The 27,044-nt window shown below is 36.0% G+C and overlaps 1 long non-coding RNA gene across 1 annotated transcript in view; it reads left to right on the top strand.

The window, feature by feature from the left end:
• The window catches only part of LOC120099659 (uncharacterized), a 99,665-nt gene extending 93,258 nt beyond the window's left edge, over positions 1-6,407 (top strand). The window contains 1 exon segment of the long non-coding RNA NR_190831.1: positions 5,958-6,407. This is a non-coding gene — a long non-coding RNA (uncharacterized LOC120099659).
• The last annotated feature ends 20,637 nt before the right edge of the window (positions 6,408-27,044 follow it).

Genomic DNA, 27,044 nt, shown 5'->3' with positions numbered 1-27,044 from the left:
CTTCCCTAATCCGAAGAAAGAGATGCACATAAACATACACAAAGCCTACAGAACTACAAATAGGTTGGACCAGAAAAGGAAACCCTCCCATCACATAATAGTAAAAACACCAAATACACAAAAAAAATAAAAATATTAAAAGCAGTAAGTATATGTATAAATAACATATAAAGGCAAACCTATCAGAATTACACCAGAATTTTCACTAGAGACTATGAAACCCGGAAGATCCTGGAAAGATATCATACAGACCCTAAGAGAACAGAAACGCCATCCTAGGCTACTTTATCCAGCAAAATTCTCTATTAACATAGATGGAGAAACCAAGATATTCCATGACAAACCCAAATTTACACAATATCTTTCTAAATATCCAGTAATACAAAGGACACTTACTGGCAAATCCCAAAACAAGGAGGCAAGTAAAATCATAAAGCAAGAATTAATCTTTTCACAACAAAATAAAGAGAAGGGAAGCACACAAACATTAACTATTCTCCAATTATGAAAATAAGAGAAAGTGATCATCGCTATTCCTTAATATCTCTCAACATCAATGGACTCAATTCCCCAATAAAAATACACAGATTGACACACTGGATATGTAATGAGGACAAAGCATTTTGCACTACAGGACACACATTAGAGACAAAGACAGACACTACCTCAGAGTAAAAGGCTGGAAAATATCTTTCCAAGCAAATGATCTGAAGAAGCAAGCTGGAGTAGCCATTTTAATATCATATAAAATTGACTTTCAACCAAAAGTCATCAAAAAGCAAAAGGAAGGACACTTTATATTCATCAAAGGAAAAATCCACCAAGATGAACTTGAAATCATAAATATCTATGCTCAAAATAAAAGGGCACCTGCATACATGAAAGAAATCTTACTAAAGTTAAAAGAACATATAGCAGCATGAATAATAAGAGTACGAGATTTCAACACCCCATTCTCACCACTAGACAGATCACGGAAAGAGAAATTAAACAGAGACATAGACAGACTAACAGAAGGATTAAACCAAATGGACTTAAGAGATATTTAGAGAACATTCTATCCAAAACAAAAGGATTTAACTCCTTCTCAGCCTTTCATGGCTCTTTCTCCAACATTGACCATATAATCAGTCAAAAAGCAGGCCTCAAAGGATATGGAAATATAGAAATAATTCCATGCATTCTACCAGACTACCATGGGCTTAGGCTGTCCTTCAATAACAATCGGGAAAGAACACCCACATATACATGGAAGTTGAATAATGCTCTACTCAATTATAACTTGGTCAAGGAAAAATTAAAGTAAGAAATTAAAGACTTCTTATAATTCAATGAAAAAGAAGGTACAATATACCAAACTCTTGGAACACAATGAAAGCTGTGGTAAGAGGAATACTCATAGCTCTGAGTGCCTGGAGAAAGAAACAGGAGAGACTATCCATCAGTAGCTTGACAGCACACCTAAAACCTCTAGAACAAAAAGAAGCTAATACATGCAGGAGTAGGAGAAGGCAGGAAATAATCAAACTCAGTGCTGAAATCAACCAAGTAGAAAAAAGAAAAGTGACAATACAAGGAATCAACAGAACCAATACCTGATTCTCTGAGAAAATCAACAGAATACATTAACCCGTAACCAGACTAACAGGAGGAAACAGAGAGTGTGTCCAAATTAACAAAATCAAATATTAAAAAGGGAGACATTACAGCAGAATCAGAGGAAATTAAAAAAAAAAATCATTGTACTACAAAAGGCTATGTTCAATGAAACTTGAAAATCTGGTGAAAAAGGACTACTTTCTAGACAAATACAAGGTGCCAAAGCTAAATCAGGAAAAGTAAACCATTTAAACAACCCATAACTCCCAAAGGAATACAAGCAATCACCAAAACTCTCCCAACCAAAGAGTCCATGATCAGATTGGTTTAGTGCAGATATCCATCCAAAATTCATTGAAAATAACGTAACAATACTGTTCAAACTCTTTAATAAAATTGAAACAGATGGAGTACTACCAAATTGCTTTCATGAAGCCACAAATACTCTAATCACTAAAACACAGAAAGACCCAAAAAAGAAAGAGATCGTCAGACGAATTTTCTTATCAATATTGACACAAAAATACTCAATGAAATTCTTACAAACCTAATCTTACAACACATTAAACAATCATCCACTATGATTAAGTAGGATTCATCCCAGGCTTGCAGAGATGCTTTAATATACAGAAAACAAACAACATAACCACTATATAGCAAACTTAAAGATAAAAACCACATGATCCTTTCATTAGATGCTGAGAAAGATTTTGACAAACTTCAACATCACTTCATGATAAAAGTCCTTGAAAGTACAGGAATTTAAGGCCCATACCTAAACATATATAGCAAATGTGTAGTTAACATTAAACTAAGTGGAGAGAAACTTAAAAGAATCACACTGAAATCAGGGACTAGACAAGGCTGCCCACTCACTCACAACTTATTCAATATAGTTCTCAACATCTTAGCCAGAGCAAGCACACACTGAAGGAGGTCAAAGGGATATAGATTGGAAAGGAAGAAGTCAAAATAGCACTGTTTGTAGTTGATATGATAGTATACTTAGTGACCCCAAAAGTTCCACAGGAGAATTACTAAGCCTGATACACAATTTCAGCAAAGTGGCTGGGTATAAAAATAACTCTGCACAAAAGCTAAACAAGCAGAGAAAGAAACTAGGGATATGACACTCTTCACAATAGCCTCAAATAATATAAAATATCTTGGGGTGACTTTATCCAAGCAAATAAAAGATATGAGCATATGAGCAGAACCTCAAGTCTCTGAAGAAATTGAAGGAGATTTCAGAAGATGGAAAGATCTCCAATGTCCATGTCCTGACAGGATTAATAGAGTAAAAATGGCCATTGTACCAAAAGCAACCTACAGATTCATTCCAATCCCCATCAAAATTCCAATCCAATTTTTCATAGAGTTAGACAGAAAAGTTCATAAATTCATCTGGAATAACAAAACACACAGAATAGCTAAAACTGTCCTCAACAATAATGGACTTCCTTGGGAATCATTATCCATGAACTCAAGCAGTATTACAGAGCAATAGTGATAAAAACTGTATGGCATTGAGACAGAGGCAGCCAAATAGACCAGTGGAATAGAACTGAAGACCCAGAAATGAAACCACACACCCATGATCACTTAATTTTTAAGAAAGGAGCCAAAACCATCCAATGGAAAAAAAGATAGCATTTTCAGAAAATGGCGCTGGTTCAACAGAAGGTCAGCATGTAGAAAAATGCAAATTAATCCATTCTTACTGCCCTGTAGAAGGCATAACTCCAACTGCATCAAGTACCTCCACATCAAACCAGATACACTCAAACTAATAGAAGAACATTGGGGAATCATCTCGAACACATGGGCACTGGAGAAAATTTCCTTAACAAAACACCAATGGCTCATGCTCTAAGATCAAGAATTGACAAATGTGATCTCATGAAACTACAAAGCTTCTGTATGGCAGAGGACACTGTTGTTAGGACAAAATAGCAACCAACAGATTGGAAAAAGATCTTTACAATCCTACAACAGATAGAGGGCTAATATCCAAAATATACAAGAACTCATGAGTCAGACTAAAGGGAAACAAATAACCCTATTGAAAAATGGAGTTCAGAGCAAAACAAAGAATTAACAGCTGAAGAATTTAGAATGGCAGAGAAACACCTAAATAAATGTTCAACATCTTTAGTCAAAAGGGAAATGCAAAACAAAACAACACTGAGATTCTACCTCATACCAGTCAGGATGGATAAGATGAAAACTCAGGTGATAAAAGATGTTGGTGAGGAAGTGGAGAAAGAGGACCACTCCTCCATTGTTGGTGGGGCTGCAGACTGGTACAACCATTTTGGAAATCAATCTGGAGTTTCCTCAGAAAATTGGACATTGAACTAACTGAAGAACCAGGTATATCTTTCTTGGGCATATACCGAAAAGATGCTCCAACATATAAAAAAGACACATGATTCACTATGTTCATAGCAGCATTATTTATAATAGCCAGAAGCTGGAAAGAACCCAGATTCCTTCAATAGAGGAATGGATACAGAAAATGTAGTACATCTTCAAAATGGAATATTACTCGGCTATCAAAAGCAATGCCTTTCTGAAATTCATAGGCAAATGGATGGAACCAGAAAATATCATCCTGAGTGAGGTAAACCGATCACAGTAAAACACACATGGCATACCCTCATTGATAAGAGGCTATTAGCGCAAATGCTTGAATTACCCTAGATGCACAGAACTAATGAATCTCAAGAAGGATGACCAAAATGTGAATCCTTCACACCTTCTTTAAAACGGTAACAAGAATACCCTTGTCAGAGAATAGGGAGGCAAAGTTTACAGAGGCTGAAGGAATACCCATTCAGAGCGTGCCCCACATGTGGCCCATACATATACAGCAACCAATCTAGATAAAACGGATGAAGCAGCAAGGAAGTGCAGGCCAACAGAAACTGAATGTAGATCTCTACTGAGAGACAAAGCCAGAGTATGGCAAATACTTAGGCAAATGCCAGCAGCAAACCACTGAACTGAGAAAGGGATCCCAGATGAAGGAATCAGAGAATGGCTTGAAAGAGCTGAAGAGGCTCAAGACCCCATATGCAAAAAAAAAAATGCCATAATTCCTTTTCTTTCTACTTGGTTGATTTCAGTACGGAGTTTGATTATTTCCTGCTCTCTAGTCCTTTTGTTACATTTGGTTTTTATTGGTTCTGAGATTTCAGGTGTTCTGTCAAACTGCTAGTGTACCAGAGCTCCTGTTTCTTTGTGGAAGCTCTCATAGCTATGAGTTTTCCTCTTAGCACTGTTTTTTTTTTTTTTTGTTCCCAAGTTATGCCTTCATTGTCATTAAATTCTAAAAAGTCTTTACTTTTTTTTCTTTATTTCTTCCTTGAACTAGTTCTCATCGAGTAAATTATTCTTCAGGTACCATGTATATGTGGGTCTTTGGTTGTTCTTGTTGTTATTGAAGACCATTCTTAGTCTGTAGTGATCTCATAGGATGAATGGGATTAATTCAATCTTCTTGTATCTGCTTATGCCGGTTTTGTGATGGATCATAATTTCAGTTTTGGAGAAGGTACCATGTAGGACTGAGAATAAAGTGTCAGGAGCCATAACAGGACAAGCTAAAAACTAGCAGGTGATCATCCTCAGATGGACAGCCTCGGATTATTTTATAATCCACAACTGGTTTGCCCTTATTAAGCAAGGCTGTAAGGGATTCATTTTGGGAAAGTTTCCTGCTATTGAAGTGCTATTCCTGTTGTTATTATTAGATATATATAACAATCCTTGAGTAAGATCACACACATTTGGAGCAGATCTCTGCAGGCCACAAAGTTGTACTGTCCCACAGTGATGCTATACAGACAAATAGATGAATCTTTAGTCTTAATAATGATCCTACAATAATTCCTAATATTATATCAATGGTCATTTAGCTTTTTATAATGGGACTTCTATAAGTCTCTTTCTAATAGTCAAAATTGCAGTGACAACTCTGCCAGTCTCCCAGGTATCACCAGTTAATTGTTCTGATATAGTAAACAGTCTTTCCCCTACTTAGGACACATTCCAAGAGGTTGCAAAACAGTTATCAAGAGACATAAAAAGAGAACAAATGATTTGTTACAGGTGCAAGGACAGAGGATAAGATATTGACTGGGTTTATCTGTAAATAACTTCTCTATCAACTATGGTTTTGGATATTCAGTGAACCTGTAGAGCTGACACTGGTGATGAAGGTTTAGCCAGATAATTACTCCTGATGGATATTCACGTAAACATTCTCGGTTGTAAAATTGTATATCAATTCATGCTTTGATCTTTCATATGAAATAGTGATAATCATTGTAACACGTGATCATGTATTCTGAAAGATGTTTAGGTGCTGAGGACAAAGAGAAGACACACAGAAGGACTGAGACAGAAGGTCTGAACTGGAAGGACAGAGACAGATGGACTGGGCTCGATAGTGGCTGAGCTGAAAAATCCGGTTTGAGATAAAGAGAACTGAGCTAAGTAGAGCTGATACAAAAAGATCTGGGCTGAGAAGAAATGTAGAGAGGAATAACTTATGTAACATAAGAGAGCAATCAGCAGAATGCAGAAGAAAAGAGGAAAAAAGAAGAAGCTGGAAAGAAAAGAAGGTGCAGGCAGGTTTGTCCTTACCATGGGACAGAAAAGGTCATTTCTTAGTACTAATGGAGGCTTAGTCTTGTTAAAAGGAAGAAGTCTTTTCTCTTACAAACTTGGGATGAATAAACTTAGCATTAAAAGGGTAGAAGCGATTTCTTTCTCTCTGAAATAAAGATTGGAGTCCATCTTTCTGCACTGGTCCTTGGTCTTTTGCTCAATATGCATATGTAAGTATGGATGTCTGTGTAAGTATGTAATTATGAGTTTTTGTGTGTAAGAATGTAATTGTGAGATTGCATGTAAGTTGGGCCCAGCTGAATTTGAGAGGAAATGTATCAATGCACGTTTATTGAATCCAGGTGTGAAATTATGTTTATGCATATTTGACTATGTAAAAGTTTTACTTCTGTAATTGCTATGCACTTCTCATGGTTTAGTAGAAGTTTATTGCTCCAAGCTTCTCCCTAGCCTGACAAGCAAGAAGCATAAGGACAAAAGGGAAAAGGCTCCAGCAAGTAATCCTCTACTTTATCTCCTGCTGTTTTAGAATGAGGTGGTAAGTGCCAGAGACTGCAGTTTCTGGTCTCAGACGGCAGACCAGTTACAGTAGCAAAGCATAGTGACTGAGACATAGATAAGTAAATCAGGTATAGTAACATAGTAACTTAGACTTAGATAAGTAAACTTATTATCATACAGCAACCAGAAATATCTTGTAAGACAAAAACTTACCACATATATCGTAAGACAAAGTCTCACCCTCCGCTAACACTCTTCCTCCACAGCTGCCTCAAGAAGAACCAACAGGAGAAAGAAGATCAATCTTAGGGCTGGCCCATGAGGAGGTATATTATTTTTTTTGTTTTTTTTGTTTTTTTGTTTTTTTATTAACTTGAGTATTTCTTATATACATTTCGAGTGTTATTCCCTTTCCCGGTTTCCGGGCAAACATCCCCCTCCCCCCTCCCCTTCCTTATGGGAGTTCCCCTCCCAACCCTCCCCCCATTGCCGCCCTCCCCCCATAGACTAGTTCACTGGGGGTTCAGTCTTAGCAGGACCCAGGGCTTCCCCTTCCACTGGTGCTCTTACTAGGATATTCATTGCTACCTATGGGGTCAGAGTCCAGGGTCAGTCCATGTATAGTCTTTAGGTAGTGGCTTAGTCCCTGGAAGCTCTGGTTGCTTGGCATTGTTGTACTTTTGGGGTCTCGAGCCCCTTCAAGCTCTTCCAGTTCTTTCTCTGATTCCTTCAATAGGGGACCTATTCTCAGTTCAGTGGTTTGATGCTGGCATTCGCCTCTATATTTGCTGTATTCTGGCTGTGTCTCTCAGGAGCGATCTACATCCGGCTCCTGTCGGTCTGCACTTCTTTGCTTCATCCATCTTGTCTAATTGGGTGGCTGTATATGTATGGGCCACATGTGGGGCAGGCTCTGAATGGGTGTTCCTTCAGTCTCTGTTTTAATCTTTGCCTCTCCCTTCCCTGCCAAGGGTATTCTTTTTCCTCATTTAAAGAAGGAGTGAAGCATTCACATTTTGATCATCCGTCTTGAGTTTCGTTTGTTCTAGGGATCTAGGGTAATTCAAGCATTTGGGCTAATAGCCACTTATCAATGAGTGCATACCATGTATGTCTTTCTGTGATTGGGTTAGCTCACTCAGGATGATATTTTCCAGTTCCAACCATTTGCCTACGAATTTCATAAACTCGTTGTTTTTGATAGCTGAGTAATATTCCATTGTGTAGATGTACCACATTTTCTGTATCCATTCCTCTGTTGAAGGGCATCTGGGTTCTTTCCATTTTCTGGCTATTATAAATAAGGCTGCGATGAACATAGTGGAGCACGTGTCTCTTTTATATGTTGAGGCATCTTTTGGGTATATGCCCAAGAGAGGTATAGCTGGATCCTCAGGCAGTTCAATGTCCAATTTTCTGAGGAACCTCCAGACTGACTTCCAGAATGGTTTTACCAGTCTGCAATCCCACCAACAATGGAGGAGTGTTCCTCTTTCTCCACATCCTCGCCAGCATCTGCTGTAACCTGAGTTTTTGATCTTAGCCAATCGCACTGGTGTGAGGTGAAATCTCAGGGTTGTTTTGATTTGCATTTCCCTTATGACTAAAGATGTTGAACATTTCTTTAGGTGTTTCTCAGCCATTCGGCATTCCTCAGCTGTGAATTCTTTGTTTAGCTCTGAACCCCATTTTTTAATAGGGTTATTTGTTTCCCTGCGGTCTAACTTCTTGAGTTCTTTATATATTTTGGACATAAGGCCTCTATCTGTTGTAGGATTGGTAAAGATCTTTTCCCAATCTGTTGGTTGCCGTTTTGTCCTAACCACAGTGTCCTTTGCCTTACAGAAGCTTTGCAGTTTTATGAAATCCCATTTGTCGATTCTTGATCTTAGAGCATAAGCCATTGGTGTTTTATTCAGGAAATTTTTTCCAGTGCCCATGTGTTCCAGATGCTTCCCTAGTTTTTCTTCTATTAGTTTGAGTGTGTCTGGTTTGATGTGGAGGTCCTTGATCCACTTGGACTTAAGCTTTGTACAGGGTGATAAGGATGGATCGATCTGCATTCTTCTACATGTTGCCCTCCAGTTGAACCAGCACCATTTGCTGAAAATGCTATCTTTTTTCCATTGGATGGTTTTGGCTCCTTTGTCAAAAATCAAGTGACCATAGGTGTGTGGGTTCATTTCTGGGTCTTCAATTCTATTCCATTGGTCTATCTGTCTGTCTCTGTACCAATACCATGCAGTTTTTATCACTATTGCTCTGTAATACTGCTTGAGTTCAGGGATAGTGATTCCCCCTGAAGTCCTTTTATTGTTGAGGATAGCTTTAGCTATCCTGGGTTTTTTGTTATTCCAGATGAATTTGCAAATTGTTCTGTCTAACTCTTTGAAGAATTGGATTGGTATTTTGATGGGGATTGCATTGAATCTGTAGATTGCTTTTGGTAAAATGGCCATTTTTACCATATTAATCCTGCCAATCCATGAGCATGGGAGATCTTTCCATCTTCTGAGGTCTTCTTCAATTTCTTTCCTCAGTGTCTTGAAGTTCTTATTGTACAGATCTTTTACTTGCTTGGTTAAAGTCACACCGAGGTACTTTATATTATTTGGGTCTATTATGAAGGGTGTCGTTTCCCTAATTTCTTTCTCGGCTTGTTTCTCTTTTGTATAGAGGAAGGCAACTGATTTATTTGAGTTAATTTTATACCCAGCCACTTTGCTGAAGTTGTTTATCAGCTTTAGTAGTTCTCTGGTGGAACTTTTGGGATGACTTAAATATACTATCATGTCATCTGCAAATAGTGATATTTTGACTTCTTCTTTTCCGATCTGTATCCCTTTGATCTCCTTTTGTTGTCTGATTGCTCTGGTTAGAACTTCAAGAACTATATTGAATAAGTAGGGAGAGAGTGGGCAGCCTTGTCTAGTCCCTGATTTTAGTGGGATTGCTTCAAGTTTCTCTCCATGTAGTTTAATGTTAGCAACTGGTTTGCTGTATATGGCTTTTACTATGTTTAGGTATGGGCCTTGAATTCCTATTCTTTCCAGGACTTTTATCATGAAGGGGTGTTGAATTTTGTCAAATGCTTTCTCAGCATCTAATGAAATGATCATGTGGTTCTGTTCTTTCAGTTTGTTTATATAATGGATCACGTTGATGGTTTTCCGTATATTAAACCATCCCTGCATGCCTGGGATGAAGCCTACTTGATCATGGTGGATGATTGTTTTGATGTGCTCTTGAATTCGGTTTGCCAGAATTTTATTGAGTATTTTTGCGTCGATATTCATAAGGGAAATTGGTCTGAAGTTCTCTTTCTTTGTTGTGTCTTTGTGTGGTTTAGGTATAAGAGTAATTGTGGCTTCGTAGAAGGAATTCGGTAGGGCTCCATCTGTTTCAATTTTGTGGAATAGTTTGGATAATATTGGTATGAGGTCTTCTATGAAGGTTTGATAGAATTCTGCACTAAACCCATCTGGACCTGGGCTCTTTTTGGTTGGGAGACCTTTAATGACTGCTTCTATTTCCTTAGGAGTTATGGGGTTGTTTAACTGGTTTATCTGTTCCTGATTTAACTTCGATACCTGGTATCTGTCTAGGAAATTGTCCATTTCCTGAAGATTTTCAAATTTTGTTGAATATAGGTTTTTATAGTAAGATCTGATGATTTTTTGAATTTCCTCCGAATCTGTAGTTATGTCTCCCTTTTCATTTCTGATTTTGTTAATTTGGACACACTCTCTGTGTCCTCTCGTTAGTCTGGCTAAGGGTTTATCTATCTTGTTGATTTTCTCAAAGAACCAACTTTTGGTTCTGTTGATTCTTTCTATGGTCCTTTTTGTTTCTACTTGGTTGATTTCAGGTCTGAGTTTGATTATTTCCTGCCTTCTACTCCTCCTGGGTGTATTTGCTTCTTTTTGTTCTAGAGCTTTTAGGTGTGCTGTCAAGCTGCTGACATATGCTCTTTCCTGTTTCTTTCTGCAGGCACTCAGCGCTATGAGTTTTCCTCTTAGCACAGCTTTCATTGTGTCCCATAAGTTTGAGTATGTTGTATCTTCATTTTCATTAAATTCTAAAAAGTTTTTAATTTCTTTCTTTATTTCTTCCTTGACCAGGTTATCATTGAGTAGAGCATTGTTCAATTTCCACGTATATGTGGGCATTCTTCCCTTATTGTTATTGAAGACCAGTTTTAGGCCGTGGTGGTCCGATAGCAAGCATGGGATTATTTCTATCTTTCTGTACCTGTTGAGGCCCGTTTTTTGACCAATTATATGGTCAATTTTGGAGAAAGTACCATGAGGAGCTGAGAAGAAGGTATATCGTTTTGCTTTAGGATAGAATGTTCTATAAATATCCGTTAAGTCCATTTGACTCATGACTTCTCTTAGTCTGTCGACATCACTGTTTAATTTCTGTTTCCATGATCTGTCCATTGATGAGAGTGGGGTGTTGAAATCTCCCACTATTATTGTGTGAGGTGCAATGTGTGTTTTGAGCTTTAGTAAGGTTTCTTTTACGTATGTAGGTGCCCTTGTATTTGGGGCATAGATATTTAGGATTGAGAGTTCATCTTGGTTGATTTTTCCTTTGATGAATATGAAGTGTCCTTCCTTATCTTTTTTGATGACTTTTAGTTGGAAATTGATTTTATTTGATATTAGAATGGCTACTCCAGCTTGCTTCTTCTGACCATTTGCTTGGAAAGTTGTTTTCCAGCCTTTCACTCTGAGGTAGTGTCTGTCTTTGTCTCTGAGGTGTGTTTCCTGTAGGCAGCAGAATGCAGGGTCCTCGTTGCGTATCCAGTTTGTTAATCTATGTCTTTTTATTGGGGAGTTGAGGCCATTGATATTGAGAGATATTAAGGAATAGTGATTATTGCTTCCCGTTATATTCATATTTGATGTGAGGTTATGTTTGTGTGCTTTCATTCTCTTTGTTTTGTTGCCAAGACGATTAGTTTCTTGCTTCTTCTAGGGTATAGCTTGCCTCGTTATGTTGGGCTTTACCATTTATTATCCTTTGTAGTGCTGGATTTGTAGAAAGATATCGTGTAAATTTGGTTTTGTCATGGAATATCTTGGTTTCTCCATCAATGTTAATTGAGAGTTTTGCTGGATACAGTAATCTGGGCTGGCATTTGTGTTCTCTTAGGGTCTGTATAACATCAGTCCAGGATCTTCTGGCCTTCATAGTTTCTGGCGAGAAGTCTGGTGTGATTCTGATAGGTCTCCCTTTATATGTTACTTGACCTTTTTCCCTTACTGCTTTTAATATTCTTTCTTTATTTTGTGCGTTTGGTGTTTTGACAATTATGTGACGGGAGGTGTTTCTTTTCTGGTCCAATCTATTTGGAGTTCTGTAGGCTTCCTGTATGTCTATGGGTATCTCTTTTTTTAGGTTAGGGAAGTTTTCTTCTATGATTTTGTTGAAGATATTTACTGGTCCTTTGAGCTGGGAGTCTTCACTCTCTTCTATACCTATTATCCTTAGGTTTGATCTTCTCATTGAGTCCTGGATTTCCTGTATGTTTTGGACCAGTAGCTTTTTCCGCTTTACATTATCTTTGACAGTTGAGTCAATGATTTCTATGGAATCTTCTGCTCCTGAGATTCTCTCTTCCATCTCTTGTATTCTGTTGGTGAAGCTTGTATCTACAGCTCCTTGTCTCTTCTTTTGGTTTTCTATATCCAGGGTTGTTTCCATGTGTTCTTTCTTGATTGCTTCTATTTCCATTTTTAATTCCTTCAACTGTTCGATTGTGTTTTCCTGGAATTCTTTCAGGGATTTTTGCGATTCCTCTCTGTAGGCTTTTACTTGTTTATTAATGTTTTCCTGTGCTTCCCTAAGTGTGTTCAGGTCTTTCCTGAAGTCCTCCAGCATCATGATCAAATATGATTTTGAAACTAGATCTTGCTTTTCTGGTGTGTTTGGATATTCCATGTTTGTTTTGGTGGGAGAATTGGGCTCCGATGATGGCATGTAGTCTTGGTTTCTGTTGCTTGGGTTCCTGCGCTTGCCTCTCACCATCAGATTATCTCTAGTGTTACTTTGTTCTGCTATTTCTGACAGTGGCTAGACTGTCCTATAAGCCTGTGTGTCAGGAGTGCTGTAGACCTGTTTTCCTCTCTTTCAGTCAGTTATGGGGACAGAGTGTTCTGCTTTCGGGCGTGTAGTTTTTCCTCTCTACAGGTCTTCAGCTGTTCCTGTGGGCCTGTGTCTTGAGTTCACCAGGCAGCTTTCTTGCAGCAGAAAATTTGGTCTTACCTGTGGTCCCGAGGCTCAGGTTTGCTCGTGGGGTGCTGTCCAGGGGCTCTCTGCAGCTGCAGCAACCAGGAAGACCTGTGCCGCCCCTTCCGGGAGCTTCAGTGCACCAGGGTTCCAGATGGTCTTTGGCTTTTTCCTCTGGCGTCCGAGATGTGTGTGCAGGGAGCAGTCTCTTCTGGTTTCCCAGGCTTGTCTGCCTCTCTGAAGGTTTAGCTCTCCCTCCCACGGGATTTGGGTGCAGAGAACTGTTTATCCGGTCTGTTTCCTTCAGGGTCCGGCGGTGTCTCTGGCAGGGGTCCTGCCGCTCCTGGGCCCTCCCCCACGGGAGCCCAGAGGCCTTATACAGTTTCCTCTTGTGTCAGGGATGTGGGCAGGGGTGAGCAGTGTTGGTGGTCTCTTCCGCTCTGCAGCCTCAGGAGTGCCCACCTGACCAGGCGGTTGGGTCTCTCTCTCACCGGGTCTGGGAGCAGAGAGCTGCTGCGGGCCAGGATCCGCGGGTGTGGGACTTCCGGTAAACACAGAACGTGCCTGGTTCTAGAGAAATTCTGCTTCCGTGTGTCCCAAGCTCACCAGGCAGCTTTCTTGCAGCAGAAAATTTGGTCTTACCTGTGGTCCCGAGGCTCAAGTTCGCTCGTGGGGTGCTGCCCAGGGGCTCTCTGCAGCGGCAGCAACCAGGAAGACCTGTGCCGCCCCTTCCGGGAGCTTCAGTGCACCAGGGTTCCAGATGGTCTTTGGCTTTTTCCTCTGGCGTCCGAGATGTGTGTGCAGGGAGCAGTCTCTTCTGGTTTCTATTTTTTAAGATGAAATGTTGTATTGATATTTGTTAAATACATTTGGTTCATACCTTGTTAGTTTCTTTGTGTCTTTGCTTAGTTTCTCTTTCCATGATCTGTCTATTTATGAGAGTGGTGTATTGAAATGTCCAACTATTATTGTATATGATATAATATATGTTTTGAGCTTTAGTAAAGTTTCCTTGACAAATGTGTATGCCCTTCAATTTGTAGCATAGTTATTCAGTATTGAGTATTTCTTGGTATATTTTTCGTTTGGTGAGTATAAAATGTCCTTTATTACCTTTTTTAATAACTTTTGCTTGAAAGTCTTTTTCATTTGATACTAGAATGGTTACGTCAGGTTCTTTCTTGGGAACATTTGCTGAAAAATTGTTTTACTGCCTTTCACTCTGAGGAAGCATTTGTCTTTGTCATTGAATTGTGTTCAGTTCATGCATCAAAATGATATATATATATATATATATATATATATATATACATACATACATACATACATATATATATATATATATATATATATATATATTCAGTTAGTGTTTGTCTTTTTATGTAGAATTGAGTCCTTTGATATTCAGTGTATTTGGGAACAATTGTTGCTTTTTTCTATTTTTTTTTGTTAGATGTCAAATTATGTTTCTGTGGCTATCTTATTTAACTTCTTTTGTGTTTTTTAAAAGTAGATTATTTTCGTGCTTTGTGTGGGGTGTAGTTTCCCAACTGGTGCTGGAATTTTGGATCTACTATCTTTTGAAGGACTGGATTAATGGAAATATATTTTGTAAATTTGCTATTTACATGGCATCTCTTGGTATCTCCATCTATGTAGTTGAGAGATTTTATAGTAGCCTGGGGTGCCATTTTTGTTCTTTTAGGATTTGTGTGATGTATGCCCAGGATCTGCTAACTTTCATAGTGTCTTTTATGAAGACTGGTGGAATTCTGATAGGTTTGCCTTTTTATGTTACTTGAACTTTTTCCCTTACTGCTTTTAATATTTTTTCTTTGATTTGTGCACTTTATATTTTGACTATTATGTGATGGTAGAAATTTCTTTTCTTGTCCAATTTTTTTGGAGTACTTTATTCTTTTCATATGGTTAAGGTTGTCTCTATCTTTAGGTTAGGGAAGATTTCTAGTATAATTTTGTTGAAGATATTTTCTGGCCCTTCAAGGTGGGAGTCTTCATTCTTTTCTATACCTATAATCCTTAGGTTTTGTCTTCTCATTTTCTCTGGGATTTCTGGGATGTTTTGGGTTAGGAGTTTTTTGTGTTTTGCATTTTTGACAGTTGTGTCAATGCTTTCTTTGGTACCTTCTGACCGTGATAATCTTTTCTATCTTTTATATTCTGTTGTTTGATGCTTGCATTCTTGACTCCTAATCTCTTTCCCAGGTTTTCCATATCCAGAGTGTCTCTCTTTGTGTGTTTTTTGTTATTGTTGTTAATATTGTTGTTGTTGTTGTTGTTATTGCTCTTTCTGTTTAAATATTTTTTTTCCTGATGGATTGTTCACTTCCTCCACCAGTTTGGTTATTGTCTCCTGTAATTCTTTAAGGGAGTTCTGCATTTCCTCTATAAGGGCTTCTATCTCTTTACATCTGTTGTCCTGTTTTTCTTTGAAGGAGTTACTTATGTCCTTCTTAAAATCCTTTAACCTCATCATGTTAAGTGATTTGAAGTACAAACATTTCTTTTTCTTTTCTGTTGTGTTGAGGATATCCTAACCTTGCGTTGGTGTGAAAACTGGGTTCTGATGATGTCATGTAGCCTTGGTTTATGTTGTTTAGGCTTTTATACTTCCCTCTCGCCATCTCATTATCTCTGGGGTTAGCTGTTTTTACTGTCTCTGACAATGGATTGAACCTCCTGTAAGCCTGTGGGTCAGCACTCGAGGGACACTAAATCTCTCTGGAAGGATCTTGTCTACCAAGAGCTGTGGATCAGGATCAGCTACAAGGAATAGATATAAACCAAAAGTATATTGTAACAGACTGCACCTCTGTTCCTGGGTTCTGAGGGCTCCAGGAAGTTCCCTCTGAAGAGTGTTAATCTCTCTTGTGCTCTTTAGTGTGTCATCACTCCTGGAAGTCCAGCCATTTTCTGGTGGTGTCTGGCCACAGAGAGATGAGGTACAGGTTCAGCTCTGGAAACACAGCTGTATGTCCTCTTGGTTTTTAATCTTTCACTGAAACAGCTCACAAATAAAATTTGACTCCATGACCAGTCAGCCCCTAGGAATGATCATTTCTTTGTATCTTCAGAGATGGGACCACAAATAAATTGCACCTGGCATTTTTAAATGGGTGCTATGAATTAAAATTAGGTATCTTATAATTTCATGTCAAATGTATTCCTAGCTGAGATAATTGCTCAGTCAACAAAGAATTGCTGTTGAATATGAAATAGACTATCGCTGACAAATAAAAATGTTTAGGCAATGTCATTTAATTCATTGAATTGTAATATATTTATGAACTCACATTATTACTTCATGGTGGTTTAACCAATGCATGGAATGCATATTCATTAAAACGAAGAATAGTATAATGTTTATTTTTTACAACTTACTAAATCGTGCAATCAATCAATCAATCAATAAATAAATAAATAAATCTCCATTAATGTACCAGGCTCCATAATAGTGGTATAGTTTAGGAATGAATAAAAAGTATTATGAACTTTCTTTAATTAATACTGCTTTATACACAAGGAAAAAGAAAGAAATGAATGCATAAATCAGTATGTTGGAGTCAATATCATGCAAGTAATTGAAGAATCTATTTTAGAAAAAATGTCATGGAGATTTTCTTAGGGAAGTGACATTTAAGTTAAATAAAATGAAACAGAATTGAACTATATTTTGGGCAAAATCACAGTAAATATAAGTTCGATAAAAGGATGAAGACCTTGACATATCCAAAAGTACATATGAGAGAAGTTTGTATTGATTCAGAGATAGAAGAGCAGTCCAAATAAAGGTGATGCTTAGGCAATGTCACATATGGGAATATAGAAACAATATTAGAAATAGAATTTTTATTTACAGAAAATGTATTAGAAATCATTGAGTAGGTTTAAATAAGTTTGTTTAACTCTGTATGTATATAGTAAAGGACTCTGGTTACTTATGTATTATGAAATGTTACAGAGAATGATTTGAAGGAAGTTTTTGAAGTCTATATGGAAGTAGTGTCAATGATAATGAAAAAGAGTCATATCAGAGAGCTATGTTGGAAATTGATGTGTTTTGTAGTAGAATGAGGCTGGGGTGGGCAGGAAGAAAAGAAAGCCAATGTCTTTTTTTTTTGAGCAAATGAAAAGATGTTGGTGTTATTTTCTAAGATGTGAAATATTTCATGATAAGTGGGTTTAGGAGAATTTTCAAGGAATTTATTTTAGATCGATTTACTTGAAGATGCTTGAAAGAACCTCTAACTCACTAGACAATCCTATTTACTGTTCATGGTTTGGTGATTTAAGTCATTACTCAGACCATAACTAGCTGTTATATAACAAAAACTTACTTTAATATCTGTATTTTTTCAAGTTATATCCTCATATTTAATTAAGAGGAAACCTATGATTATACTACATGCTTATTTAGTGTATTCAGACAAAGTATTTGCCCATTTACTTATTACAAGCATTTTGGATTGCAATTAGAATTTAATCCAAGTTTATGGGAGCTGACACAGCAGTTTGATTAGAATTTATTAGCTCATGAATGTGAATTTCACCAAAAGAAGTCATTTGCTTAGATTTTGTAAATTTGCAAACCCGAGAAGACTAAAAATTGTAATAAATTCTAGCTCTTATACTTTTTATCTTTAGTATTTTAGTGTGATATGATATACATGCAAAAATTCCTTATCCAGATGATTTTTAACTATAATATCCACTACTATTTAGCATATCAACAGTATTTTAAAAGTATGAATAACATATGCTTTCAGAAAATTTTCATCAAATGAGCCAGAAATTCTTCATGACTTCAAAACATCATGACCATTTTGAACCGAATAAAACACAAATCAGGAAAGGCAGAAAATGATTGACACATGTACTGTTCTTGGTTTTAAATTTAACAATCGTGCGAGTTATAGGATAGAGCTTTGAAAGTAGAATCAATGAGAGGATGAAAAATACTGAAGAAGAGTATTTAAATTGAATTCTTGCTACATGAAAGAAAATACTGGATCTGAAGTTAAGGTACATTCTATAAAATGACCCTCTTCTTCTGCCACTATATATTCAATGCTTTGGTATTTGATCGTATAATATGTTCCATAAACCTATCAATGATTCTGGTTATTCTTAATTAAATGAACATGCAGTTCAGCTGATTTAATATTACACATTATCTTAATGTTCTTCTGTATCTTTGGATATTAAAATATAGAGAATTATTTTGATTTGACTAAAATTTTATTGTTTGTTTATCATATAAAGAAGAAATTATTAACAAAGAATGGATACCTGATATTTTCTAAAAAATGTCAATAGAGGTTTAAACCGTATATGTAAGCTCAACCATTTATACCTTCTCCAAATGAAACTCATTGAAATGTCACTACTCATATAGGACATAAAGGGAGTAATATATAGGAATAAAATCATCCCCTATGCATCCAGAACCATCCATTATCCACATGATGAAAGCCAATATTAGGAAGTGAAGTTGGTACAGCCACATTGCAGGATAAATCAGCTTCATTCAAAATGAAGATTGAGCTGGAAAGTGATTTGAACTAAGTACAGTTAAGAATATGAAAATGCCAAAAATTGCAATTTTACTAGGTGGTATGTCCTTGTTGCAGGAGGTATGTAGTTAGGGGTAGGCTTTGAGGTTTAAAGGACTGAAGCTATTTCAATCCAGTTTTCTCCACCTTCCGCTTGTGTTCTGAGATGTAATCTTTCAGCAACCTCTGCCTGTGTATCTTTGCTCTGATATCATCCATCACTGATTCTTATATTCTGGAATGTAAGTCCAAATAAATTATTTTTTTATAAAGGAAAGAATAATACAAACGAGTTTAATGTTATGAGAAGCAGACCTGGTTTACCTGATATGGTTGCCTTTTCCCTTCTTAGCTTGGGCTGTCACACTTCTGCTATGTTGAATGAGATGTCTTCACATTCTCTACTCTCACATATTGCAGTTTGTCACCTGGTCCTCAGGACCTCCTTATACCTGGGGCTGTATTTTTTTTCTTGGAAGTTAGAAAGTTTGTAATTTCCTGACTTTGGTGCAGGGTTAAAAGTAAATGGGAAGTGAATGACATACATACCATAACTCTTCTGTATTATTCCCTAAATGGGGGTTATTGGAAGATGGGATTACTGAGGTGAGCAGAAATGAAAGGTGCTGCTTTACTTGAAGTGTTTTCTTACCTCATTCTGTGCCCCTGTAAAGGACCAGCCTTATCTCTCAGACCTGGCCATGTTCCTGTCACTGCTCCCCTGCCTTTCTCTTGCAGCTCTTAATCTAGGTCCTGCTTGCCACTCTAGGTTTCATATTGACAAGATTCAGCTCATTTCCCTGTGATCCTGCTCTGAAACATACACAAGTTTGTTTTTTTTTTTTCTTTTCAAACTTTCAATTTTTATGTTGGTTTTTGTTTTAACTCTTTTATGAAAGTCTTACAAGAGAATCATTCAGGGATGTCTGTTTTGATTGGAATGAGAAAATAATGAAAAATCTTTTTTCAAAATTACGGGACATGTTCATGTCTACATTTTCTCTTACATACACCTGCCATGCTAGTTTATCTCCCTGTCTTCTCCTGAGTTCTTTCCTCCCATTGCTACTTGGATACTGCGTCTTAAGACTTATTGCAGAACCTTGAATGCTGACATACACAAGGAAGGTGTTGATACTTCACAACATTTCTAACCCTTTTTCTTCCTTCTCTCTTGTTTGAATTAATTTGGATCACTGTGCTCAATAGTACAGTGCTATAGTGCTTGGGCCTTGAAAATACCTGTTATTATTGCCTTGTCATAGTTTTACAGCTCAGGGTTGGACCTACTTACACTTTGGAATCTTAGTCCAAGAAGTTTGAGAACTTTAATAAAACCTTGTCAGGAGCTACATATGCTTTTAAATAATTACTTAATAAATTGAGGCATATAAAACCCTTTAGTAAATCATGGAAAAAGGAGTCTGAGATTCTTACTTCTGTAAAGTACTTGAAAAACATGAAAGCGAGAAAGACCATGGCTCGCTCACTCTTGTTATCAGATAGGGCGCTGAAATATGACTTTAGTTTTCCTGCGATTTCTGGTTAGAACATAAAGATGTCTGTTGTAGTTTGCATTAACGGATTGCTTATATTAATACCCCTTTTGCTATTGTTTTGGTTTTCTCGCTTCATTGTTCCCATAAGAGCCTTAGCTCCCCTCTCTGTGTAGATAAAAGGTGGTTCAGTCCAGCTATTATTGTTCTGGCACACAAACTACTTTTTGGGAACAAATGTTCACCATTGTATAGTTGAAAGTGGTTTCAAATTCTTCCCTTGTCCTCGTTTTCTTGTAACAACATACTTCTTTACATCTTCTTCAATTGACTTTATTGACCACTCTCTAATCCTATTATGTATATGTGTGTATGGAAGAAAGTGCTTTTTAAATTTTCTGTGGTTAGTGGGTTTATTCTTCCATAAACTACTACCCAACAGCACATGACCTCAGGCCATTACTGGGAATTATTTTATGCTGGGATTTTTGGGGGAGGATAGTGTGAAATTCATCACTGTCCTTTGTTTCAGAGATTTTTATGTTTGAATAAGTAACCCATACTATACAATTAGCCAACTAACTCTTGTGTTCCCCTTCCTGTATGGCTGCTGGTGTAAATAAATTGCATTTTGTCATTGATAAACAATAATAAAATCACTTAAAGACACAAACACACTTAAAGACAGGAAGTATTCACAAAGAAAAATCCATTTAAATGGAGATAAAATATAAACAAAATAAAATCAAAAGATCCATTCAGAAATCATGATATTAAAAATGTCATTATCAAACTACAAATTTGTAAGATGAGATAGTAATAATATATATTTAAGTAAAGAGGAAAACATTAAATGCACTGTGTGCCCAAAGAGTTCATTCAAAATGTAGTATATAACCAAGAATGGAATTTAGCTCTCACTCTTGCTACAATAGAGGCAAAATGGAAGGATTACTGCTAGGCTAAACCCAACCTGGAATGCGTAGTGCCAAACTATCAAGAGAGATGATGTTTGAAAAATACCACATAAAGAAAATATCGATAATAAAAACAAATATAAAAATAAGAAAGTATTGAAGACAAGCCCTAGTCCATGGTAATCTGATAAGGTACATGGGATTATTTGAATATTCTGTTATCTATTGAGACCTGTTTAGTTATTGAGTATATGGGAAAGTTTGGAGAAGTTACTTTGAGGTGCAGAGAAAAAGGTATGTTCTATTGTTTTAGGATGAAATGTTCTTTCAATATCTGATAAATCCATTTGGATAATAATTTCTGTTATTTTTACTGTATCAGTTTAGTTTCAGTTTCCAAAAATGATCCATTGATCTATGTGGAGTATTGAAGTCTCCCACTATTATTGTGTCCGAGACAATATAAGCTTTGAGCTTTAGTGATGTTTCTTTTGTGAATTTATGTGCCCTAGCATTTGAAACATAGTTGTTCAGAATTGATAGTTCATCTTAGTATTATTTTTTTTACAATTATTTTGTCCTTCCTTATCATTTTTGATATCTTTGGTTGAGAGTCAATTTTATTCAATGTTAGAAAGGCTATTCCACTTTGTTTCTTGGGACCATTTGCCTGGAATTTCTCTCCAGCCTTCTACGTTGAGATAGTGACTGTCTGTATAACTAAGGTGTGTTTCCTGTAAGCAGCAAAATGTGCGGTCCTCTTTATGTATCCAATCCCTTAGTTTATATCTTTTTATTGGAGAATTAAGTCCATTGATGGTAAGAGATAATAAATAAAATGTATTGTTTTTTCCTGTTATTTTTATTGTTAGAAATGAAATTACGTTTGTGTCTATCATCTTTTGGGTTTGTTGAAAGATTAATTCCCTACTCTTTCCTAGGGTGTAGTTTCCTTCCTTGTATTGGAAGTTTCCATCTACTATCATATGTGGGGATGGATTTGTCGAAAGATGTTTTGTAAATTTGGCATTGTCATGGAATATCTTGTTTTCTCCACCCATGGTAATTGAAAGTTTTACCAGATATCCAAGCCTGGAGAACCAGAAATGAATGCAAACACCTATGGTCACTTTATCTTTGATAAACTGCTAAAATCATTTAATGGAAAAATGACAGAACTTTCAAGAAATGGTGATGGTTCAACTGGAGGTCAGCATATAAAAAAATCAATTGCATAAAGAAACTCACAAGGTAGGGGAACAAGTGATCATCTTGTTAGATGCTGACAAAAAATGAAAACAATCAATACCTTTTCATGTTAAAGATTTTGTACAAATCATAAATTCAATGTCCATACATAAACATAGTAAAAGCAATATTACAAAAAATCAGTAGCCAACATCCACTTAAATGGAGAGAACCTTGAAGAAATACAACAAAAATCAGTGAATAGAAAATGTGGCCCAATCTCCACTTACTTCTTTAATATAGTACTGGAAATCTTATTCACAGAAAGTAGAAAACAAAAGGAGATCAAAGAGAATGCAAGAGGTAAAAATATCATGGTTTGTACATGATATGATAGTATATATTAGTGACCCCAAATATTCAACCAGAGAATTCATTCAGCCAATAAAAATCTTCAATAAAGTGGCTGGATATAAAATTAACTCAAACAAATCAATACCCTTCCTCTACTTCAAGGATAAACAGGTTGAGAAGAAATTAGGGATATGACAACTTCACATTAGTCAAAAATAATAAAAAATACTCCTGTGCCACTCAAACCAAGCAAGTAAAAGGTCTGTATGACAAGAAATTCAAGTCTGTGAAGAAAAAAAAATTGAAGAAAATCTCCGATGGAAAGATTTGACATGCTCAAGGGTTGGTAGCGTTAATATTGCAAAAATGGCCAACTTGCCAAAAGCAATCAACATATTCAAGGCAATCGCCATCAAAATTCCAACTCAATTCTTCATAGAGGTAGAAAGAGAAATTTGAAAACTCATTTGGAATAACAAAAACCCCATGATAGGGAAAACTATCCTCAACAATAAAATAACGCTTTGGGAATCACTATCCCTTACTTCAAACTGTATAACAGAAAAATAGTGGGGTCGGGGATTTAGCTCAGTGTTAGAGCGCTTGCCTTGCAATTGCAAGGCCTTGGGTTCGGTCCCCAGCTCCAAAAAAAAAAAAAAAAAAAAAAGAAAAAGAAAAAGAAAAAAGAAAAATAATGATAACAATTTAATGGTTATGGTACAGAGGCAGATACCCAGATCAATGGAATAGATTTGAAGACCCAGAAATGAAGGCACACAGCAGGTACTTGATATTTGACAAAGGAGCCAAAACCATCCAATGGAAAAAAGATAGCATTTTAAACAAACAGTGCTGTTTAGACTGGAGATTAGCATGTAGAAGAAGGGAAATCAATCCACACTTTTCACCCTGTAAAAAGCTCAAGTCAAAGTGTATCAAGGATCTCCACATAAAACCAAATAACCTAACACTAATAAAAGAAAAATGCGAAAGAGTATCGAACACTTGGGCACTGGGGAAATTTCCTGAACACAAAACCAATGGCTTATGCTCTAAGATCAAGATTTGACAAATGGAATTTCATAAAATTGAAAAGATTTTGTAAGGCAAAGGGCACTGTCATTAGGAAAAAGGAGCAACGAACACAATAAGAAAAGATCTTTAACAATCCTACATATGATACAGCGCTAAATTCAATATATACAAAGACTCAAAGAATTATGTTAGAGGAAATCAAATAGTCCTTTCAAAATGGTGTATAGAGCTAAACAATGAATTCTTAACTGAGTAATATCAACATCCCTAGCCATCACGTAAATGGAAATCAAGAAAAGTCCTGAGATTCCACAGCATAAAAATCAGAATGGCTAAGATAAAAAATAGAAAATTCAGTTGACAAAACGATGTCTAAAACGATGTGGAGAAAGAGGAACATTCCTCCAATGATGGAGGGATTGCAGGCTGGTATAACCACTCTGGAAATCAGTCTGGAATTTTCTCACAAAATTAGGACTACATGGGGTTCCTGCAATACCACTTCTTGGGTATATACCCAAAAGATGCTCCAACATATAAAAAGGACACATGATGCTATATGTTGATAACAACTATATATAAACACACACATATATATATATACATATAATATATACATATATATGAACACATATATACATATATATACATATATATACATATAATATATACATATAATATATGTACACATAATATATTCACATATATATATATATATATATATATATATATTTCAGAAGCTGAAAAGAACCCAGATGTCCCTCAACAGAATAATGGATAAAGGAAATGCGGTACATTTACACACCTGTACTTCTAAGCTATCAAAATCAATGTTTTCAGAAAATTCTTAAGATGGAACTTGAAATTATTATTTTGTGTGATGTAAAAACCCATATAGTATAAATTAATTGGAAGTGTGTATCAACCCAAAAGTGTGGAATGCATAAGAAAGAAGTCACAGGTCATATGAAGCCCAAGCAGAAAGAAGTCCAAAATGTGGATGCTACATTGTTTCTAAGAAGGGAGAACAAAATATTCATGGGAGGAAATACAATGATAAAGAGTTAAGCATGGATTGAAGAAAGGGTCAGCCAGAGACTGCCCCTCGTGGGGATCCATCCAATATGCAGCCACCCAATCCAGACTTTATTGCTGATCCCCACAAACCCTTGCTGATAGAAGTCAGATGTGAATGTCTCCTGAGAGGCTCTGACAGATCCCTACTGATATAAAAGGGGATGGTTGCAGCTAAACATTGGATTAAACAAGGGGGTTTCAATGGAGGTTTTAGAGAATATACTTAATGAGCTGAAGGGATTTGCAAAAACCCAGGAAGAACAAAAATATCAACCAACAAGATCCCACCAGAAATTCGGGGGATTAAACAACCCACTAGTGAGTACAGATTGAGGAACCCATGATACCAGCCACATGTGTGAAATGCACTGTCCAGCATGATTGGAAGGAAAAGCCCTTAATCCTGTGAAGACTTGTTTCCCCAGTTTAGTTTAATGCTAGGGCAATGAGGTTGAAGTGGGTGGGTGGGAATGGGAACATCCTCAAAGAAACTGGAGGGGGATTTATGGGAGAGGGAGAAAAGGAGATAACATTTGAACTGAAAATACAAAAAATACTCACGAAAAATTATTAAATAAAAATGACATTTTGTCTCATTAAATTAATAGTAAAATATCATTTCCCATTTCTGATATTGGCACAAATATTAGAGTTTGGCATTAATTTCCTTTGGTCTCTTTTGCTGTCTAGGGCCAATATGTCCCTTTTTATTATAACCTATTTAAACAAACTATATTTTACTATTTGAAGGAATATGAATTGAAAAAATACTGACTTCATTTTTGATTCAATTTTACTATATTTCCCTTTACTAAAAGTTAAAAAACTCCTTGAAGAAACTGATGGATAATATCAAAATATGTTTATAGGAATGGTACATCAAATGATTTTTGTTAATCGTGTCAATCAGGAAATGGTTCTATTATTTATGCATTATGGTAGTTGTTTATGGAAGAAACTGAATGTTCTTAGATTTTGTAATAATGTATATAAATCATTAATTCTTAATGTTTGTTGACAGAAGTTATCAATGAATACATATATATATATATATGCATATATATTTATACATATATATATATATAAAATGTGGCACACGTTTTTAATATAAATAGACCAAATTAAATATATAATTTATGAATTAAAGCTGAGCAAAAGAATGATATATCATTGAGTCTACCTACAGTTGGTGTTAAGATATGATTCATGCATCCATGAATTTCTTTCTAGACATCTAATGAGATAATATTAGTGTGGAAAAAGCTAAAACTGCAATTATCAGGTTTGATCTAGTATACATATATAAAAATTGCTTTTAAAAAATACACAGAAAATATTTTCAAGGTTATTTATACAGCATATACAAAAATTCACTGCATCCATAAATTATCAATACCACTCAAGCATCTTTCTCTGGTCTTATTAGATTTGAATTATCAAATATACATATATATATGTATGTATACACACACAGGCACACTCACACACACACACACACACACACAAACAAACACACAATATTTCTAAAAATTTAATACAAATTAGTAAATAATAGTCATTCAGAGAAAACTAATGAAAATGAATGACCTAATTTCAAGTATAATGTTCTCCCAAATGTATACTATCTAGCATATAAAACTTTGCCTTATAATTTTTACAACAATACGTATGGGGTCAATATATATAATCAGATCCCATTTGGACTTATCACTCATAATTTAAGTAGAAAATAAAAAGGCATGAAAAAAATATTAAATAACAAGATTTAGCTATACTTTTTCAAGTATACAAAAAAAATCTGAGAAACAGTGAAATGACACAACATGTAAAATTGCTTTCCATTAAGCATTGATATCTAAGTTCAGTCTTCATAGTCTATATAATAGAGAGAATTAAATCTCACAAGTTGTTTCCTGGCTTAAATACAATTTTCTTGGCTTATGAATATACACAGAACCAATCAATAAAATGAAAATGGATAGATGTTGTGTTACAAAAAGTAAAAGACATTTTGTTTATTTATTTGGTATAAATTTATTTTTGTAGCATTTATTCCCATGTATCTTTTGGATATTTTATAAATCCTGACTTTGGTGTGGTTGTTGCTTAAATTTAACTGAACATGGCTGAATATGTCAATATAGTAGAAATGGATTCTTGGGGCAGAGAATACCTTTGTGTTAAACCTGGTTAAAATGAAATGGTGGTCACAGTGTGCACAAACAAATAGAAGGTAATAAACTTTGGCTTCAGGTAGAGGAGTCATTATAAGATTTCACTTTGTAGTATTGGAAGAATTGTTCTGTGATATCATGAGATTGTGCAGTCAGAAGGCCTTTTCTTTATTCCTCTAATGAAAGCAAAATTTTGTTGTTTTCAGTTCCCTCAGAGAGCTTGCTAAGTGACTAGATCAATCAGGAACTCGGGAAGAG

The sequence above is a fragment of the Rattus norvegicus genome, chromosome Y (genome assembly GCF_021556685.1).
Source record: "Rattus norvegicus strain SHRSP/BbbUtx chromosome Y, alternate assembly SHRSP_T2T, whole genome shotgun sequence".
Taxonomy (NCBI): domain Eukaryota; kingdom Metazoa; phylum Chordata; class Mammalia; order Rodentia; family Muridae; genus Rattus; species Rattus norvegicus.
The sequence above is the reverse complement of the archived record's forward strand: the minus strand, read 5'-3'. Positions and strand labels throughout refer to the sequence as shown.